Here is a 19,897-nt window from a genome sequence, read left to right as displayed (position 1 = left end):
CTTTTCTAGGTTTTATGAGTATCTACAACAATTGCCTTAGGCTTAGGACCTAGTATCTTCTGCACCGTAAGTGGGCAACAAGTGGATTTTGAGGTTACAAGCACCAGTACCTCTTCAATTGACACCGCAGTCTTTAAGATTTTGTTTGAAGTTTCAAAGGTCCACATGCACACTCTGGATGTAAATCTAAATGAACCTATAAGAGGTTTTTAATTTCGAATAAACTCTTACAGTTTGTTTGTTTTGACCAGCTGCTTTGGTGCCCAAATAACTCAACAGTTTATCCCTGTGTATAATGACTTTGAAGGAAACTCCACTGAGTTCAGTGGCGTTTGGACAGCAGCCTAATGTTGTAATCCTGCCATCCACTTACCTGGGCAGAAGCCGCATTGAACTCAGTGGAACTTCCTTCTGAATCAATATGTAAAGTTTGACTTGCAATTGAATGGTAATGTTAACATATGATGAACCTGGAACTTATGGGCTGTTTCACCATTCATCATTTTAAGTGTGTGTGTGTGTGTGTGAGAGAGAGAGAGAGAGAGAGAGAGAGAGAGAGCCTTTCTGTAAACTCCAGTAGTCCTGACTTAGTCCACAAAGATCCTTCGGTGAACAGATATAAATTTGCCTTACATGTAAATTTCCAACCTGAATTTGAGGCTCACTTCTGCTTCCAATAACTAGAAAAGCCAATGTGTGGAAGATAATTGGAGGTCTTGAAATTTTTGTGCACATTTCAGTACATCTTACTGAACTCCATAAGATTTGCATCTGAGTAAACCTGTATAGGATTGCTCTACATGTTGCCAACCAGTCTTTGTTACAGCAATCATAGAGGTTTCTGCTTGCATTCCTTAGCCTTAAGCCTCATTCAGTACATACCTAGGCTGAATTCCGAGGCTAGATTTGTCTGCCTTCTGACCGCTTACCCTCCAGCCTAATGAAATGGCCTTGATCTGGTTTACCCTTGCTTGCAGTGAGCATTTATAAGGAGACTGTTTATTTTTAATGATGGAGCTTCAATTATTGAGCAGAAATGCCATCTCCCATTTGTGGTGCGAGAGAGAGAGGGAGAGAGTTAAGCGCCTTCCTTTTCTATCTCATGACTAGATTGATTCTAGGCCAGAAAAGGAGCAAGTGATTTCATTTGTAGCAGCAGAAACTGGAACTCATTGAGTTTTACATCAGCCAGGAAATTACTGTTGTGCAGATACAAGGCTAACAGGAGGAAATGGAAAGATTAGACACTAGAGATGTGGGGTGGTGGTCAGAGCACAGGGCTATGAGGAAAGAACTCCCTGAATTTTAATTCATCTTCTGACTTTGCTTTCCTCTCTTGTTCCTAAATTAAACTTGCCAGTTTAGCTTTTTAATGTAATCATATAATGAATGGAATGACTGTATTGGGTCTCTCCCACCCTTGTTTGTTCTTGACCCAAAGTACCAAACATTTCTTTATTTTTATGTAGTTTGGTGGGCTGGTTTTAGGTACCCAAAGCCCCTGGGACTCTTAGTGAAGAACAAAAGCCTGCTCACCCCAAATGCCGAGTTCCTGCCAGAAACAAAAGTTCTAGTTCTGGCAGTAAGAATAGCTGCCATATTCTGAGTCAGACCAATCTCAGTCTTGCCTGCACATGACTACCAATGGCTCTCCAGGGTTTCAGACAGGAGGCATTCCCAACCCAACCTGGAGACATCAGGTATTGAACCTGGGAGTTTCTGCATACAAGGCAGATGCTGTACCCCTGAATTGTGTTTCTCCCCCAGAAGAACAGCAACAAGGAGTGGAGAAAACAGAGCTGCTCTCAGGAATGTTGTGGGCTCTTTGGGGCCCTAAGGTAACCCCAAGTTCATGTTGGCTATTTATGGTGCTTCAAAAATAATAAAGAGGTTTAAAAAAACATGGATTTCAGTGCTAGGATCCCAAGTGCTATCGTCTTCCCACAAGAGAAGAAAGTACTATCTTGCTCCAGACACCATAAGCTGGTTTTTGCTAAAGCACATTGGGACAGTGGGAAGCTCACTACTTCCTTGCTAGCACCCATGATGTTAGCATAGTGTAGAATCTAAAGATACTTGGTATTCATATGCCATTTCCCCAAAGTGTTCGGAACACAACAGCCGCCTCACACGAGCCATTTTTAATTCCCCCATTGCACAGATGGGGGAAGCTTTAAGAGACAGTGGATTGCCCAAGGTCCTCTCATGAGTTTATATCTGAGGGAAAATTCCAGCGCATGCTCTGTAAGGTATAAGGTAACAGTTAAGTAAGAAGTATTGGTATACCTTATCACAAAAAGCATGCTGTCTTCCAGTGCCAGTGGCACAGCAGCTTTTTGTATTAGACACAGCATTTCTAAAGTATATTAGGAGCACAATTAGTTTGCTTTTGAGTTAAAATCTTAAGGCAATTGAATTTTGGTTGTACAACATGAAGGCAGTTACTAGTAATAGCAGCGTTTCTAGGATTCTGGCTATAGGGTGTATTAAGTATGGTTGCAAGCCACATAAATGGAGGGGTTAGGCAAAACCAATGTTTTGTTAATGTTGAGCTTTGTCTCCAAATTTGCATGTTTGTGTATTTAATTAATCTCATCTGGTTTCACTTGCAAATCTCTGGAGTCACATCTTGTCCAAAAGTTGTGTGACATACGACTATTGAGTTCCTTGATTTAGCAAGTTTCCTGTTCTTTGGAATGGGCACTGGCATCCTGATCCTAAGTGCACTTGCATGACCTGGAAGTGAGCTTCACTGGTTTCAGGGAGCATTGCTTCTCAGGAAGTGTGCTTTGGACCATGACTCAGTTTATGGCTGTTCCAAAAAATTGTTTTGAGAAGAGTGTCTGTTCCTCTGTGCATTACAACATTCTTTCCTTCAAGTATTACTGTAATTTGCTGGTTTGTGCTGATATCTTAAGGAAATGCAAGAAAAATTACGCAACCATTCTGATACTTTATCTTTCTTAAATTAGCTAATATTTTGGATGCATTTGGAAATGGCTCTTTGCCACTAACAACTTATTGTTGACTGGTCATAAATGTCATTTTCCCAGAACATTTCCAGGAACTGGGCGTACTCTGAGACTATTCCCCCCCCCCCCATAGACTGAATGCAAAAGTTAAGTCAAGTATGACCACCTTGGCTCTCAGCCTAAAGGGCATGTGATGCAGGTCTAGACACTGAGTTGGCACTGGGAGAGTAGGAGCTCCTCCACCACCTGATAGCTCTGTTGGTAGAGCATGAAACTCTTCATCTCAGGGTCATGGGTTCGAGCCCCACGTTGGGCAAAAAGATTCCTGCAATGCAGAGGATTGGGCTAGAGGACACTCGTGGGTTCCTTCCAACTCTATGATTCCAACTCTGTGATTCTTTCTACTAATACTACTTCCTCTTTCCTCCCTCCTTTAGCCATTCTGCCCCATCTCATGATGCCTTTCCTTCTGAAATGCCATGTATAGCTATCCCCGCTCTTATTTTCTGTCGTCAACCATGAACATGTCTTTCTCGCTCCCTGCTTCCTTTCCTATATTATAATTTCCCTTATTCACACACTGCCCATGCTTAATTTTCTTTGCTTCTTTCTACTCCTCTCGTTTCCTATTGCACCGGGTCCATATTATTTATTACATTAACATTCAGCTGAATTTTCCCTCCCCCTGGGAGCTGGATTGTGATTGGTCCACATTTGTGCCTAAATTTCCTGTCGGCTGGTAGGAAGCTGAAGGAGAGCAGCAGCATTCCAGTGCTTGGCTAAATTATGGCAATAGAATGGTCTGACAGAGCAGCTTCGGTAAATAATCCCTAGAGTGGGATCAGCCATTCTAAACAAGCGGAAAGAGGGCTTATCTGTAAAACATAGCCTGCATCAAGGGGGAGCCAAAGTTGTGACAAAAGTACGGAAGAATGTTGGTGACATTTGAAGGGTGTGATGGGGAGGGCATTAAAAAGGTGTGTGTGTGTGTGTGTGTGTGTATTACATGTAGCATATTTTTAAAGATGAGCCCAAAGAAGAAGCACAAGCAAGTTGCAAGCTTATTTAGAACACATGAATCTGAGCCCAAGCGTTTTCTTCTGTGGGAAGATGCATATACTTTCTCTGCACCTCAGCTTGCACATCTGCCAGCAGACTTAATTTCAGGTGTTCATGCGCTAAATCAGTGTGAGAAGAGGAAGTTCTGTCTGCTGTTGACTCTGAAGGAGTACAGTCTATCTCTCCACCATGCCCTGCTGAGTGCAATAAAGCTTGGTAGTGTTAATGTGATAGGTTATTCCTAGAAATGGACTGTTGGTTCTTCTGTATCAAATTCTTGGCATCTGCTGTGTGAAAGCTAGACATTTCATTAGGTCCCAGAAGGCTGCAGGCTGCAAAAGATTCTGGATGTATGCTGATAATATTGTGTGAAATGCTAACAAGAACCCAGCTCCCTTCAGGAGTTGTAACACCTCTCACAAGTTAGTTATGCAGCTTAAATTTGAATGTGAAAACCCGAGACAGTCTTACAATCAGAATCCCTACCGAAAGAAAGCTTGTAGCACTAAATACGTAGACAGTTTGATACAAATCTCAAAAATCTTCTTAGGCAAGCCTGAAGTATAACATGCAGTACTACATATACAACCCATGGGAATCACAGTGGAAAAAGATGGCCAAGGTTAATCTTACGTTAGAAAGAGTTGCAGTTCCCTTGCATAATTAAAAAAATTTAGAGCTAGATAACTAGCAAGAATATTTCAACAGCTGGAAGAGGTCAGGAATGATAGCATTGCAATTAATCTATTTGGTTTTGCTACTTATATAGCTGCTTATTAATCAGTAATTGTAATTTCTTAGGCGCTGTTTGTATGTGTGTTTGTGGTGCCTTAGTTTTCTAGGTTTGACTGCAGCACTTTAGAAACATTTCAGTCTCTAGTAGTTATTAAACTTGCTTTTCCTTAACAAGGAGAAACTCATTGTTGGCTGGGTGCAGTTGGGAGTGTGGAGTTGTCTCTTGTATCGCTGAGCAGTACAGTTGAGGAATGGGAGTGGAAGGGGGATGCTTTAACTGATACATGGTTGAACTTGTGCTGTGCTAAGAAATATTGATTTAGAAATGTGAAGAATGGTGAATAGAACAGGATATAAAGATGGGATGTGCTTGGTGTTTTTATTTAACATTGGGTGACGGGTTCCCCCATGACTGCAGTGTAAAGAAATGACGCACCTAGTTTTTGGAGGAGGAAAACAAGAAAAAAAATATTCTGAATCTCAGAAGCCAGAATAGCAAGAGGGATTGCTGTGCAGCGAAAGCAGCAATCCCTCTTGCTGTTCTGGCTTCTGAGATAGCTGTGCAGCCTGCATTCGCTCCATAAGACGCACACACATTTCCCCTTACTTTTTCGGAGGGAAAAAGTGAGTCTTATAGAGCAAAAAATACGGTAATTCATCTGAGCTACAGTGTTCCTGGATTCAAATGTTACCAGTGTGGAATGGGATTCTGACTACAGTGGTACCTCGGGTTACATACGCTTCAGATTACATACGCTCCAGGTTACAGACTCTGCTAACCCAGAAATAGTGCTTCAGGTTAAGAACTTTGCTTCAGGATGAGAACAGAAATCGTGCTCCGGTGGTGCGGCAGCAGCAGAAGGCCCCATTAGCTAAAGTGGTGCTTCAGGTTAAGAACAGTTTCAGGTTAAGTACGGACCTCTGGAACGAATTAAGTACTTAACCCGTGGTACCACTGTACTCACAAGTGGCAAACATGCCACAGGCAAATACTTAACTCCCCTTCAAATGTCATAGTATTTGTGATGGGACATGTGGCGGCCATACTATCTCCCTTTCATCTGGTATGAAGCATCCTTTGCTTCTTTCAAGAGCAGAGCTTTTTCTAGTACCTTTTAAAGTGGTTATTCAGGTTTCAGTCTGAGAAATGCACGTAGAAAGTTGTATGAAAGAATTCAAAATAGTTCTACCCCATGGGGTTCTGTAGAGCCTCTGTTAGCAATGATTGTGCATTCTAGCCATTACCCTTATGAAGTCAGTACTACATTAGTCATTCAACTAAGCCTTTAATCCTGCTGAAGAACGAAGAACCTAATTTTGATGACTGCATTCTGTTCATTATTACCATAAGGAATATAGGTGTACAAAAAACCATTAATTGGTCCCGAAACAGATTTTAAATGACATTTCATCAAGGAGGACTACAGCAGTTCCCTAGTTATGGCATAGGATACAAAAGACAACCTTAGAAAGTGTAAATAGCATTTTTTTTGGATTTTGAGTGAACAATCTGCATCAAGGGAAGCAGATGATAAAAATACACTTTAACCCCCCCAAAAAACAGTACATAATCTTTACCATTTTCATCGTAAGGCAGCCCCTTTGTGGCAGTTGACATTATTAATGGATGTGGTTTGCTAAATGAGGTGTTGTAAATACACTATATACATTTTTCTATATATATTTTCTTATCAGTACCTCTTAGGATAGATTGCTCTCTTTTAGAGAAGGATTAAAACCTGAAATTTTAAGAGCTGATGTGAGAATATAAATAAGCTTGTTTACACCCACAGTATTATTGTTACATTAACCTGTTTCCCACCCCCTCTGCTCCTTTCAGCCGAGTGGTTTGTGGAGGGATCAGGACATTGGATGTTTAGTGATCTGTAGTACTATGTGGCTGGTCAATTTCTCCACACAATTGATGTGAGGGAGAAGGAGGAAACAAGCATGTTGGCTCCGCCCCCTCCGTCACCAGTCCTGTCATCCTCTAGGAGTTGGAGGTCTGAATGTCTGCAGCAGGAAGGCTTCTCTAATGTAGCCTCCTGGCATCATTACGAACCCTGATCCTGCTGGTTTCTAAATCATGTGAGGAGCCTTCATGGGTACAGCATGCTCCTTGCTGCAGACACTAGCTGTCCTACATCAGGGTAGCAGAGATGGTCACAGAGATGTGAAAGATAGGGTGAGGGCATCCCCACATTCTCCCTTGTTGCTTTAAAAGGGCACAGAGGAAGGTGGTGTGGCGTTTTGTGGTAGCCATGTCGTTTTATGCTACCTTCTCAACTTGGAAGGTTTTTCTTTATTATTCTGATATTCCAAAAAATCAGCTGTGACCTCCTTTGACCTTTTTCTGGAAGGAAAAGTAATGTGTACAAGCACTTCCATTCCATTTAAGGTTCTAACGGTCAAAGGAGCTAAATAATTGCCATTCCAGTTAATTTTTGAAGGATGCCAACCTCTAACATTTAAAAAACTAAAATTCCAGCTGATTCCATTAAACTGATAGCTGCTTGTGAAGAAATGGCTGTTAAGAAAAATAAATAAATACATGAAGGCATACTTTATGTTGATTCTTGCAAAAACACCTTAGAATGGCTGCAATTGATGGAGTAGCAACTTTAATAAAATTACATCTGCATAAGAGGCTGTTCAATCACCACAGAACACTTTAATTGTTTAATATTAACTAATTTTGAAAATTGCATGTTCTGGGGAAAATATCATTTGAGGATGAAACCAGTTAATGTTATAGTGCTGTTAATAAGTCTATATGGAATTTAGGGTATTTGGAACAGTATACAGTGGTAGCTCGGGTTACAAACACTTCGGATTACAGACTCCACTAACCCAGAAGTAGTACCTCAGATTAAGAACTTTACCTCAGGGTGAGAACAGGATGAGAACAGGGAGTGCTGTAATGGGCCACAAGTTACATTGTGCACAGTGATGTCACTAAAGCAACACCATTGCTATTCAAGGCCCTCAGAGTTTCCCTTTGTTCCATAAACATACTGTTGAATCTATAAACATGACTCCCATCAATCATCAGTAATCCACTGGCATTTGCAAAGCAAATTCAGATGGCCAGTAAGACATATTAGAATGTCCCTATTAGATACAATGCATTTCTTACAATTAGAAATGTAATTGGGTTTCCACACACATGGTGGAATGGGCGTGATAAACCAAAGTTAAAGGTTTAAGGTCTTATCTGCAAAGAAGTTCAGCATGTGCTTAAATTCCCCACAGGAATCAATCAGGCTTTAGTTTTTGCCGGTTTCTTTAGTATGTCTTTACACACTTAGTTACCAAGGATCATGTAAAAACAAAAACGCGGGGGAGGGGGGTTGAAAATAATGCGATATTGATTAGTGGTTTTGAAATTAGAAGAGTGGGTGAAATTCTTAAAAACTAACTTTTATGTCAGGTGAATGAGAGCCATATTTAACTTTATGTCTGAAGTAAGTTTTAATCCATATAATTATACAAGAAGTGTAAATGCTTTTGATTAGTTAGTTCATCAGCTTAGATGCAGTTTGTTCTTCTGTCAGTGTTTTTAAGATGCATGTTAATTAGTAATTAATGATTTCCCTCCTGGTGGTTTCAAAAGCTGATTGGAAGAACCTTTGCCTTGCTGCTTAAAAGCTCTACCAAATAAACTTTTATGTTACTTGTTCATTTTCAGATAACTGATTAGCTTTTGAACTTTATCTTGTGGTGCCTTGTAATGTACTTTTTGGCACCCTTTGGCTCAAGGTATGCCTTTCTCCTCAATGAAGTGAAATGTTTCTGTTTACTAAGTAGTGAAATGGCAGATGCCTTTGATAAAGCAACAGTTAACCATATAAGACTTGGGGAACTATAACATATGGGGTTGTTCTGCAGGTGCAACTAAAAAGAAGTAGAAAGAAGCCTCTCTTAAATATAAGTTGCTCCCTTAAAAAACCCCAACCAAGTTTGTTTGAGTTGATGTCTTTCGCTTTGTGAATCAATTCAGCAAGCTGCTGTTGAGCCGATCTGAAAGCACCAAAAGAACTAGGATTTTCTCTTCCTTAATTGAGCAGCTTTGTTCTAAAAGCCTAGAAAACATTGCTAATTTGCCAGATGTAGGTGAGTTAGTAGTGACGAAAGGTTCACCTTGGCAGATTTTAGAATGTTAGCCATTTGGGAAAGTTTCTATGAATCAGATGCTTTCCCCACATTGTGCTTACTGCTTCTACGTTGGTACAGTATTTAAAACAAAATCCAAAGTTCTCAAGCGTCAGGTAGTTATACGTGTGGTGATGTGCACATGCAATATACATTGCAAGCACCTCTTAAAAAACAAAAACAAATACTGCTAAGCTAGCTGTTTCTTTCCATAATATTTAGTACTTTATAAAAAGTTAATATTGCATGGTTCCAATTGTCCTTCAGAGGCATTGTTTTAAAATAGTAGCCTTAAATTAATACATAGGAAGTTCAAATTTCCACAAATCAACATACAATTTTTTAAAGATATAGCTGGTGAATACAGAATACACATTACAGAATAGTGCAAGTTTATGTGTACCTTCAAACTCCCCCCCCTAAAAAACACATTTGCATTCACATGTTAAATTCAGTTGACTACACTGTTTAATCTTGCCATGAATAAATATTGCTGATAGGAAAAATGGTGACATGGTACAGATCACTCTGTTAGGGTTCAGCCCTGTACTGAGAAATGTTGAGTGACCTTAATGCCTGGTAACCTGGACCAATTAGCACCTTGCAGAAATGTGCTTTTCAGGGAAGAAAAGCTTCCGTTTCTTAAGCAGCACTATTTCTTTAAACAAAGGTATGAAAAGGATCTTAAAGGTAACTAGTCTCCCTTTCCTCTTTAAACTGAACATATGCAGTCAAAACAAACAAAAAGCAACTCCTGAATATAACTGAAGCATTTGCATTAATGGTTGCATTAAAAAAAAAATTCTAATGCAGTATCTCCTTGAGTACATCTTCTAAAATTGTTCAAAAGTACAATAAACTCTTTTATATACATGTTTCCGCATGCCTGTTAGTGTGTCACTTGAATGTATAAAAATAATCTCTAAAACTTTTTATCCAGAACATTACAACGTTGCTGGGTCCTTTCCCACAATTTTAAATATAGTTATGACTCTGTCCAGCACACACTTGGAATCGGAGTGTAATTCATAGGTTCCCCCTTTCTCAATATTAAAGCCTCAACTTTTGGTTTGGAAATAGCCTCCTATGCTTAAAGGGAGAGCATTAAAAAACAGTTTAGTAGTTGTTTGCTGTAGCTGATGCTTCAAAAACCTCTGTTATGCAAATTAAATCATGCACGCTCTGGATTTCTTAAAGTGAACCAAGTTAACTTTGAAGCAAAATGTCTATTGGTTGCTAAAAGAAACTTCATCCCACAACTTCCCTCTTACCTTCAGTGAATGAACTGCAGGGTCCCTGTGTTAGCTATTGCTCCGTGGTGCTGGGATTTTGATTCTCTTAGGCATCAGGGATGTGAGCATTCCAGCAGTTACACCAAACAATGAGAGAGAGACTCTCTGCATGCCCCAAGCCTATGGAGCATTACGTCATGGCAATACCATATAAGGAACTCTGTGTTGTGCAGACTCGTTGTGTCTGTAGTGTATTTCAATGATAGCCAGAGCTCAAAGCTTATTAATGTGTTCTGGCTCCAGCTAACACTTTGGACTGTGTGAAACATTTCATTTGTCTAATCAGTTTGTGGCCAAAATGAATGTTCGGGAGAGTTAAGTTCAGAGCAGTTCCTTCTCTCTGCTGATGATAGAGTAATAAACTGGTTGTTGCATTTTAATCTTTTCATCTTGGTTTTCCACAACACAACTGTTTGGGGGAATTGGATCGTAGGTTTCTCCCTCCTGCTCCTTCTCTTAAAAAAAAAAGGGGGGGGGGAGAGAAGCTTAGCTGGAATCCTTTGAGAGAAGTATGAACACCAAGCGTTCTTCTTCTTTTTGTTCTGTGTTTTATTTCCTGATGATGTAACTAGAAAACAATTCTTCAAGTGATGATGGGAAGGCCAGATGAGAAACTGGGGTGTGTGTTGAGTGTGTGCTCACTATTTTCCCCTTTAAGCCCACTTTTACAGCCCTTTCACTTAAATTTGATTAAGATTCCTCACTGGTTTATGCTGTACTAAATTGAAAGTTTTTAAAGAGGACATTCATTTGATTAATAACTGGAAAAGATAATACAGGGAGGCTGAAAATAGAGAAAGAGTTTTAGAATTTAAGGGCATGTAACCTAATTTGCTTCTGTGTTCTGTGATATGTGAAGGGGGGAGGGACTGCAAGAAAAGGACTGCAAAATCTCATTGAAAGGTTATTGGGAATTATCTGATTAAATCCCCTGCATGTTAATGAAAGAGTCTGAAGCTATATGAATAGCTCTTTAAAACCACTTTGTTGTGTCCCTAATCCATGTAGCAGAGCACATCTGCCTTCATTTATGAATTACTTGAAGTTCAGTCCTTTGCGGTATAAGTCTGTCCATGTTTACTCAGAAGTAAGTTGCTCAAAGTTTGGTGGAATTTACTCCCTAGACACTGAGTTTAGGATTTCATCCTTTAGTTGTTTACTGATGCATACTTTAATTATTCAAATATTATAAAATATTAGTCTGATATTCAGATGCATAAAATAGCACAAGCCTATGGTTTTCTCAGTTTGACTTTCTAAAAGATGTTGAGTGACACCATGAAAATATGAAACAATTATTTGTTTATTTTTTTGAAAAATACAATATTTGTCAAGAATGTATTTCAATTATGTAACTGTCACAACATGGGAAACATCCTTTTTCCAGATTAGATTACTTGTTCATCTAGTTGAGTACAGTATTGTCTACTCGGGTATGGGGGACCTTTGTCTCTTCTGAACTACAACTCTCACCATCCCCAGCACACATGGCCAGTGGCCAGTGTTGATGGGAATTGTAGTTCAGCAGCATCTGGAGGACCAAAGGTTCCCCACACCTGTGCTACCTGCAAGCCTCTATAGACAGGCAGACAGGTCTTTCCCATTTGCTTCTTTTAACTAGAGATGTAAGTCGTTGAACCTGATAACTTCTGCATCCAAAGCATGTGCTCTATCACTGAGCTGGGGTCACTGTATGCAATTATGCAAAATTAAAAAATATCCCTTTATGTAGGGGTGGATGGAGGACATATCTGCTAGGACTCTGGGTGATTTGTAGGGTTTCTTACTCCCAGCTGATCAACAACTAGGTTGCTGAAATGGAGAAAGCCTGAGAGAAAACCAGGAGTGTGTTTGTGTGTGCTCTGCTCTTGAAAGTAAAATTGTCAGGCTGAGCATGTGCTCAATTCATAATTTCAGGTGTGTCCTTGCTTATTTATTTATACGATTTCTTGCTTGCGCTTCACCATAAGGTTCCAGAACACGTTGCAACAATACAAGATACAATTTAAAAAAGAGGGTGGTATTCAAATAAGTTTAAGTAGACCTGCTGAAATTTATGGCCATAACACAGTCATTAATTTAAGTGGGTCTACTCTCAGTAATGGGATCTGGGTGGTGCTGTGGGTTAAACCACAGAGCCTAGGACTTGCTGATCAGAAGGTCGGCGGTTCGAATCCCCGCGACGGGGTGAGCTCCTGTTGCTCAGTTCCAGCTCCTGCCAACCTAGCAGTTCGAAAGCACGTCAAAGTGCAAGTAATAAATAGGTACCTTCCGGCGGGAAGGTAAACACCGTTTCCGTGCGCTGCTCTGGTTCGCCAGAAGCGGCTTAGTCATGCTGGCCACATGACCCGGAAGCTGTACGCCGGCTCCCTCGGCCAGTAAAGCGAGATGAGCACCGCAACCCCAGAGTTGGTCACGACTGGACCTAATGGTCAGGGGTCCCTTTACCTTTACCTTACTCTCAGTAAAGCTTAGTTGAATATGACACAGATCAAATCATTAGTGTTATAAAACAAGTAAAACGGTTCTAAAAGGAATATAACAGTATAAATTCAACAAGAGGGCTGAATTCCACAAAACAAAACATTACGATTACGATTACGATATCTTTATTGTCATTGTCCCATGCAGAACAATGAAATTGAAACGTGCTGAACTATCAAAGATCAGGGTGAACCACAGCATCATGTTATAAAATAAAAGTAGATACTACAAACCTGAAGCACCTCTGATGATATTATGACCAATTCCGCTTTTATAAGACACTTCTTCACATAGTCTGCCAGGGTTAGCTACACTCTAAGTAGATCCATTGACATCAATGTAGTTAAGCCTATTGATTTCAGTGGATCTTGGCTATTTGTATGCTTGCATAGAAACCAATTTAGCATTGTAAAGAGGCAATTCTTTACAAATAGAATCATAGAATTATAGAGTTGGAAGGGACCCCGAGGATCATCTAGTCCAGCCCCCTGCAATGCAGGGATATGCAGCTGCCCCATACAGGGATCAAACTACAACCTTGTCGTTATCAACACCACACTCTAACCAACGGGGGCACAATCCGTCCTTGCTACCAAAAAAATGGGAAGGGAATTGTCCATTGATGTGATGGGGAAACTGGTTTTCTTTCAAAGGTGGGGGAAGTAAAGTGCAAAAGGCGGGAGGTGGGGAGAATTGGGCTCAGATAATGTGTGAAAAATTATAGATAAAATCAAGGTCTTGCACTATCGGCTGTAAAGGTGTATTGGTTATCCCTAATTTCTGAGTTGAGCAGAGAATACTGTATGGTATGCATTCAAAATCGCCCTTGTATATACCATAAGCAGCTGATATACTTGCACTTTCATCTAAATGCTTCCAACTCAAAGGTTACTGTCCAAAGCTGGGTAACAGCAAATATTACATAATGCTTTAGGACAGGAAATGAAGAGTGTGTTTCATTAATGTTGAGGGAGAGAATAAAGTAGGAGTTTCTGGAGGAAATAACTTGGATTATGTGTTCATGTTGTACATTCTGGCTTGACTTTAACTGTTACATGTGTATGTATGTGTGTGTAAAAAAAATACCCCTGCAATTTTTCATAAAGTGCTTTGAGTTCTAGTCATGGGCTTGGGGTGGGGAGAAGAAGGCTATGGAATTTTTTTTGAAATAAAATGTCCAGTTTATTCTTCACTATCCCCTTTTCCTCACATATATTTGACAAATGCTTGCTCGTTTGTTGTATTTTCATCTTTAAATTGAATGTGGGAATATGGCCTCCTTCCATTTTAAAAGCATACTTAAAATATACCAGACTCAAGGAATGGGTTTTTACTGTGACCTAGTAAAAGGCGACCATATTCTGTCTCCTTGGCTTAAATGTTCTGATTACAGTCTGCGCCATTTTCAGAATGTCACACTTAGGAAGCAATTGCAAGCTTTGGACATTTCAAGCTTTGGGGGCTGGGTGAAAGTTCTAATCCATCTGTTTATAAACTTGAAGATTCAACCAAGTGCCCTAATCCAAGAAAGGACCATATGGCTTCTTTGTGCCTGTCCCTAGATGTATAAAGAACCAAGCATGTGAACAGGTGCTGTGCATGAAGTTGATCTCCCTGATCCAGTGGCTGCTGCTGCTGCACCCAAAGAGCTTTGACAAAACAGCATTTATTCCTACCAGTTTTTAGAGATGCTGAATTCATTCCTGCCTGCTCCTTACTCCCCATGAATAGCTGGCTACTGTTTTTTAAAGAGGACTTAACATGTACAGCGCCAGCTTCTACTGAATGCGCATTTCATTTGGGACCAGGATGTTCAAAGTGTCATTTTTGCAGCATATGTGTCAAAACTTGCTTCACAGTATGTGACACCAAACTATTTTGTTCATGGATGTTTTAAAGCGGGCATGTCCAGAGTCGGTTTCAGGGGCCTAATCCGGCCTGCCGGCCGGTTTAATACAACCCCTGTGGCAATTTATTTCCTGGGGTAAAATCCTAAAAAAGCTTAACAACTTCAATCCTAAAAAAAGGTGAACAACTTCGGCTGGCCCTTTTGCTGTATTTTAATATTTTGTTGGAAGCCGCCCAGAGTGGCTGGGGAAACTGAGCCAGATGAGTGGGGTATAAATAATAAATTATTATTATTATTATTATTATTATTATTATTATTATTATTTTGCTCCCTTGAGCCCAATAGATTTGGCAGGCAAGAGTGGAGGAGTTCTCCCTTCAATCCACGATGTGGCTCATCAACTTATCCTGAGCAGAAATCCCTGCATAGTTACCTGCCTCATCTGCCTTGGAGCCTGATTCTCAGATTACCCCTTCTTTATTCCTGTAGGGCATTTTCTGACACCGAGTGTGTAGTGGTTGAGTCTCAGGGTCCATGGTAGCCACTGATCTATTTCTGTGTATCACTTGGTACAACACTTCTTTGAGATCCAAGTTTAAAAACAATTACTCCCTCAGTACTCATTTTAGGGAGAAGAACTTTACCATAACCTTTCTGAACCTCCCCAGCATACTAGTTGATGTGATGTAGTGGTTATGAGACTCAGGTTCAAATTGCCACTTGACCATGGAGCTCACTGGCTGACCTGCCTCATATGGCTGCTGGAAGGATAACATGGGAAGGTTTAAGGGAACCATGCAGGCTGTCCTTGGAAGTGGTCAATCATGTTGTACATCACTTGTAGTCTATAGTGCCCTGCACCACATTTTTTTCTCCCCTTACTCACTTTCTTGTTTCAAAGTAGATAATTTCATAGGTTATTTTGGAGGAACTGAGTTTTTTTAAATGCTATATTTATCTTTCAAATACTGCTGAAATTAACACACATTTATATGGTGAAAGTACTCGACTCTGCTAGGTGCTGTGTAATTTAGGTATTTTTATGGAGATGCTTTCTTTGACTTTTAGTGAGTGCTGTGGGACATGTTAACACTTCACCTGCTTTTTGACCATCGCAAAATTAACTGGCACATATGTGGCTTTATGCTGTCCCCTTCTATAATAAAATGGAGCTGGAATCTTAAATGCTAGTATCTATTCTACTTTCTGTTTCCTGTTTTTTTGGAGTGAAGCTGAAGAAAATGTGTTTCCCGATCCTGCTGGCTTGGTTTGAACATAGACCTATGAAGCTGTTCCAATACTGAGCTAAACCAAGACGCTCTGCTGCAAGGATTGGGAACCTGTAGCCTTCCACATGTTACTGCACCACAAATCCCATAATTTCTTACCATTAGCCAAACTGTCTGGGGCTGATGGGAGTTGGACTCTATCAACACATGGAAGGCCATAGGTTGCTCATCCCTGGTCTTGGTGACTGGGAGTGGCTCTCCGGGGTATCTGACAGAGCTCTTTCTGCTACCCGTGTCCTTTAAAAAACATAATTCAGAAGCTGAACTAAGGCGCATCTGCACACAATCCATGTGCCCTGTCACTGGGCCATGGTCCCTCCCTGAACAGTGATTTTGGTAGATAAAATTCATTTTTTGTTGTAGAAAGAGACCGTTAGTAAGAAGGAGCTGGGAAAACAGTGGGATCTTACAAATATGCTCTTCTATAAGAGGAGAGGGAATGATTTAGATGCTGACTCCTGCTAAACAATTCCTGTCTCCTTAGTAACTAATCATAGTTCTTTAAAATTTGTTGTACTTGTAAATATTATGGCAGGATAGAATACCACAGAATCAGAGAAACAAGAGCTAAAGCCTGATTAGGTCATTGCGACCCTTGCGTGCCAACACAGAGCTGCTCCCTCCTGACTGTTGAGCCTGGTTTGTTTTGTCTACTCAATGCTTTCAAATAATTTGGGCCTGAACTTTTGATTTTTTTGTGCTTTAAAAAACACACAGATTAGCTTTAACAAAGCACATATAGATCAATTGATCAATCAGGAATTAAGGAGCATAATGCCTTAGAAGTGTATTCAAAAATCAGTCTTCTTTTTCTTGGTCAACCCTGATAAGGTGGAAGCACTGTTGAATAGATAGAATCCCTCTCTCCAGACCAGGTAACTATCTGATTTGAGTGGGCTTTCGATCCCTCTGAGAGACCAGGATCTCGGCTTGTGCGTACTCCTTGATTCAGCCTTTTCACTTGAGGCAAAGGTGACTTCTGTAATGTGGAGTGTTTTTCTTTAACCAGCATAGGTTGTCATGTCTTCTGAGATAGTCTGGCACCAGTTACCCATGCTTGGGTAACATCTCTTTCAGACTACCATAATGTGTTGTGACATGCAGTGCATGAGGCTTACCTTGAAGCTCGTTTGGAAGCTGCAATTAGTTCAAAATAATCAGCCAGGACTTTAACTTGGGTGACTCATTGGGAACATATTTCAGCACATTTAAGAGTTCTATACTGGTTAAGGCCACCTTTCCCCATATCAGTTTGTTCAAATGATCTTCCACTGAGATTTTTCTCACAGTGCTTCTAACCACCTGAGATCAAGCTGGTGTCAATAAAGGAGCCTTTTCATCTGTGGTGCCCAGGTTGTGGAACACACTCCTCAAGGAAGTGTCCCTGGCGCCCATTGTATTATCTTTTAGATAAGACATTTAAAAGAAAATTCTCTCAGGCATGTTAGTGAGTTGTGCTTTTAAACTGTGGGAATGAAGTTTTTCCATTCTGCTCTTTTATTTGGTTGTCTGTTCAACTGTCTATTAGTTTTAATTGTTCTGTTGTATACCTGATTTCTCTCCCTACCCCCCCCGATTTTAAATTGTATTATAAACCTCCCTGATATAAATATGTGTCAAGAGCAGCATAAAATTGCCTTAAATAACATTTCACACACTATGCAGACAGCAGCCTTGGCTGCATAAATCACTCAGGCTGCCACAGTTCTGAGAAGAATGATGCATGTATCTGCAAGCATGTTCATTGCATTCTTAGCTTACAAATTACATGTTTTAGGTGTAAGGTATTTTAAGCATACACTTTAAAATGTAAAGGGAAACTATATGGGCAGTTTAACTTGCTGCTTGCAATTCCTTCATCCTGTTTGCTTCTTATCAAAGAGTCAGTTGGCCAGTCACATGGCTGTTAACTGAAGGGCTGGTGGTTTGAGCTCACCCATGTGTTAGGCAATGCCTTCCTCATACCTCCCCATAATTTTCATGTGGAGGGATTGTAACTCAGAGGTACAAATATGCTATATGTGTTGTAGGTCTCAGATTTGATCTGGCTGAGACCTTAGAATCCAATGTAGAAAATACTGGTCTAGATGAAACTGAGATTGACTCCTTATGAGATGGAGGTGCTGTGGTTGGGCGATTCTTGTGTCCAGGAATTAGGTGGGTGACCTGGCAAAGTGGGGAGGAGCCAGGTGATACATTTTCAGTAGCATGCACCAGTGTCCTGTGGTTTAATGTGGTGTGTGAACCAGACTTTTGTGAACTTATTTGCCTTTTTAACAGGCTTGTAAGCCACATGACTACTGAATTAATTGAATGGCAACCTAGAAGTCATGAAATAAGCTTTCGTATTTGTATTATTTCTTATTTTGTGGTTTAGGTATTAAATGGTTCTGTAGTTTTAAGAAGGATAGAAGAATTAAAGCAAGAGAAGATGGTGAAATGCAAACAGGGGACACAGAAAGGGCTGAACTCCTCAATGCCTTCTTTGCCTCAGTCTTCTCCGATAAAGAAAACAATGCCCGACCTGAAGAATTTGGAGCAAATGATTCAGCAGAGGAAACACAGCCCAGAATAACTAAGGAAATAGTACAAGAATACTTGGCTAGTTTAGATGTATTCAAGTCTCCAGGGCCAGATGAAGTGCATCCAAGAGTATTAAAAGAACTGGCAGATGTGATCTCAGAACCACTGGCAGTCATCTTTGAGAATTCCTGGAGAACAGGCGAAGTCCCGGCAGACTGGAGGAGGGCAAATGTTGTCCCTATTTTCAAAAAGGGGAAAAGAGAGGACCCAAATAATTACCGCCCAGTCAGTCTGACATCAATACCAGGGAAGATTCTGGAGCAGATCATTAAGCAAACAGTCTGTGAGCACCTAGAAAGGAATGCTGTGATCACCAATAGTCAGCATGGATTTCTGAAAAATAAGTCATGTCAGACTAACCTGATCTCGTTTATTGACAGAATTACAAGCCTGGTAGATGAAGGGAACGCAGTGGATGTAGCCTACCTTGATTTCAGCAAGGCATTTGACAAGGTGCCCCATGATATTCTTGTAAAGAAGCTGGTAAAATGCGGTCTTGACTATGCTACCACTCAGTGGATTTGTAACTGGCTGACTGACCGAACCCAAAGGGTGCTCATCAATGGTTCCTCTTCATCCTGGAGAAGAGTGACTAGTGGGGTGCCACAGGGTTCTGTCTTGGGCCCGGTCTTATTCAACATCTTTATCAACGACTTGGATGATGGACTCAAGGGCATCCTGATCAAATTTGCAGATGACACCAAACTGGGAGGGGTGGCTAACACCCCAGAGGACAGGATCACACTTCAAAACGACCTTGACAGATTAGAGAACTGGGCCAAAACAAACAAGATGAATTTTAACAGGGAGAAATGTAAAGTATTGCACTTGGGCAAAAAAAATGAGAGGCACAAATACAAGATGGGTGACACCTGGCTTGAGAGCAGTACATGTGAAAAGGATCTAGGAGTCTTGGTTGACCACAAACTTGACATGAGCCAACAGTGTGACGCGGCAGCTAAAAAAGCCAATGCAATTCTGGGCTGCATCAATAGGAGTATAGCATCTAGATCAAGGGAAGTAATAGTGCCACTGTATTCTGCTCTGGTCAGACTTCACCTGGAGTACTGTGTCCAGTTCTGGGCACCACAGTTCAAGAAGGACACTGACAAACTGGAACGTGTCCAGAGGAGGGCAACCAAAATGGTGAAAGGCCTGGAAACGATGCCTTATGAGGAACGGCTAAGGGAGCTGGGCATGTTTAGCCTGGAGAAGAGGAGGTTAAGGGGTGATATGATAGCCATGTTCAAATATATAAAAGGATGTCACATAGAGGAGGGAGAAAGGTTGTTTTCTGCTGCTCCAGAGAAGCGGACACGGAGCAATGGGTCCAAACTACAAGAAAGAAGATTCCACCTAAACATTAGGAATAACTTCCTGGCAGTAAGAGCTGTTTGACAGTGGAATTTGCTGCCAAGGAGTGTGGTGGAGTCTCCTTCTTTGGAGGTCTTTAAGCAGAGGCTTGACAACCATATGTCAGGA

General features: G+C 40.7%; 2 protein-coding genes across 3 annotated transcripts in view; one reads left to right on the top strand and one right to left on the bottom strand.

The window, feature by feature from the left end:
* The window catches only part of FILIP1L (filamin A interacting protein 1 like), a 182,423-nt gene that overhangs the window by 20,526 nt on the left and 142,000 nt on the right, over window positions 1-19,897 (bottom strand). The window contains exon 1 of one of the 2 annotated variants that reach the window (XM_081002651.1): window positions 10,190-10,338. The exons of the other annotated variant lie outside the window; for it this stretch is intronic. The gene's annotated coding sequence lies outside the window, so the exon portion shown is untranslated. Of the gene's footprint in view, window positions 1-10,189; window positions 10,339-19,897 lie in introns of those variants that run through there. 2 annotated transcript variants of the gene reach the window in all.
* CMSS1 (cms1 ribosomal small subunit homolog) overlaps window positions 1-19,897 on the top strand; it is a 177,898-nt gene that overhangs the window by 25,202 nt on the left and 132,799 nt on the right. The window lies entirely within an intron of this gene.

The sequence above is a fragment of the Podarcis pityusensis genome, assembly GCF_964106645.2.
Source record: "Podarcis pityusensis genome assembly, chromosome: 4".
NCBI classification, from domain to species: Eukaryota; Metazoa; Chordata; class Lepidosauria; order Squamata; family Lacertidae; genus Podarcis; species Podarcis pityusensis.
This window is presented reverse-complemented; position numbering and strand designations above follow the sequence as displayed.